This window comes from Apium graveolens, chromosome 4 (assembly GCF_009905375.1).
Source record: "Apium graveolens cultivar Ventura chromosome 4, ASM990537v1, whole genome shotgun sequence".
In the NCBI taxonomy this organism is placed as follows: domain Eukaryota; kingdom Viridiplantae; phylum Streptophyta; class Magnoliopsida; order Apiales; family Apiaceae; genus Apium; species Apium graveolens.
In genome coordinates, this window is record NC_133650.1 from 241,607,935 (window position 1) to 241,610,068 (window position 2,134).

Below are 2,134 nucleotides of genomic sequence, written 5' to 3' on the forward strand. Positions count from 1 at the left end.
TGAATCTTTTCCGGATGAGCAGTTGTTTGCAATTCAGGAGGAAGAACCATGGTTTGCAGATATTGTAAACTATCTTGTCAGCAATATAATGCCTCCCAATTTGACATCCGCGCAAAAGAAGAAGTTTCTGCATGAGGTGAAGTGGTATATGTAGGATGAACCATATTTGTTTAGACAGGGAGCTGACCAGATCATCAGGAGATGTATCCCGTTCTGTGAGACGGAGGGGATATTACGAGACTGCCATTCCACGGTTTATGGTGGACACTATGGAGGTGAGAAAACGGCAGCTCGTATTCTGTAAGCGGGTTTTTTCTGGCCCACCTTGTTCAAGGATGCTCATCAGTTTGTTTTAAGGTGTGATCGTTGCCAAAGAGTGGGAAATTTGTCAAGGAAGGATGAGATGCCATTAAATGTGATGCTTGAAGTCGAGGTCTTTGATGTATGGGGAATCGATTTCATGGGGCCTTTTATCTCATCTTGCAATAATCAGTACATCTTGCTGGCAGTCGATTATGTCTCAAAATGGGTCGAAGTTAAAGCTCTACCGACAAATGATGTAAAGGCAGTGCTAAATTTTCTTCATAAGCAAATTTTCACAAGGTTTGGAACACCTCGGGTAATCATAAGTGATGAAGGATCGCATTTTTGCAACCGTAAGTTCACTTCTATGATGCAGCGTTATAAAGTGAATCATCGAGTAGCTACTGCCTATCATCCGCAAACAAATGGTCAAGCGGAAGTGTCTAACAGAGAGATAAAGCGCATTCTAGAGAAGATTGTTTGTCCATCAAGGAAGAATTGGTCTTTAAAGCTCGATGAACCTGTTTGGACTTACAGAACAGCATACAAAACTCCACTTGGGATGTCACCGTTTCAGTTGGTGTACGGTAAGGGATGTCATCTACCGGCGGAGCTTGAGCATAAGGCCTACTGGGCATTGAAGAAATTGAACCTGGATTTAGATGCAGCTGGTAAGAAAAGAATGCTTCAGCTTAATGAACTTGATGAATTTCGACTTCAAGCGTACGAGAATAACAAAATGTATAAGGAAAAGGTGAAAAGGTGGCACGATAGGAAGCTACATCCTAAGTTGTTTGTGCCAGGGCAACAAGTTCTGTTATTCAACTCTCGGCTCCGACTTTTTCCTGGGAAGTTGAAATCAAGGTGGTCTGGACCTTTTATTGTCAAAACTGTGTTTCCACATGGAGCGGTGGAAATTTTTGAGAATGATTTGGACCAAGCATTCAAGGTTAACGGTCAGCGGTTGAAGCACTACTATGGGGACATGGCAAACCGAGAGGTGGTTAGTGCCATTTTGTTGACTACGTGAGAAAGGAACGGAACGTCAAGCTAATGACGAAAAAGAAGCGCTGCGTGGGAGGCAGCCCATGAATTGTTGTTACAGGAACCCTTAGAAGTTAATAACCTATCCAAAAACACAAAAAAAAATCAGAAAACAGGGGCTGAAAAAAAAAATTCCAGAGACCCTCTGCGCGCCCGCGCAGCTATGCTGAGCGGCCGCGCAGCTTTCTGCGCGCCCGCGCAAAAATGCTGAGCGGCCGCGCAGGGGTCGAGTTCCAGAAAATTTTTTACAGTTCAGGAAAAAAAAAACAAAAAACAAAAACACAAAAACCCATCACAGCCCATAAACCCACGAATTCTTTTCCTATTACCCCATGATTTTATCCCTCAACCCCACTCCTAATCTAATTTAACCTACTCCACACCCTATATATACATACACCTATCCCACATATCTCCCACAAACTTCCTACACTTAAACCCTCTCATAAACATCAAAAATCAGTTCTTACACACTTTTATTCACAAGTCAATGGCACCAAGAGAGAACGCACTATTGACAGCAGCAGCACAGTTCCTACTGCTGATTCATCAAGGGGTACTGCTGCAAGGCCTCGGTTAACTGACAGAGCCGCGGAGGAGGAGTACACTAGGTTGTTGGGGAAGCCGATTCTGAAGGAGAGGGGGTTTTTACCATCAGGGAGGGATGATGAGTTGTTGCCCATGATTGCAGAGAAGGGGTGGATAGCTTTTTGTGAGTCACCCGAAGCAGTACCGATGAGTGTTGTTCGCGAGTTCTACGCGAACGCGAAGGCTGAAAAGAATGGGT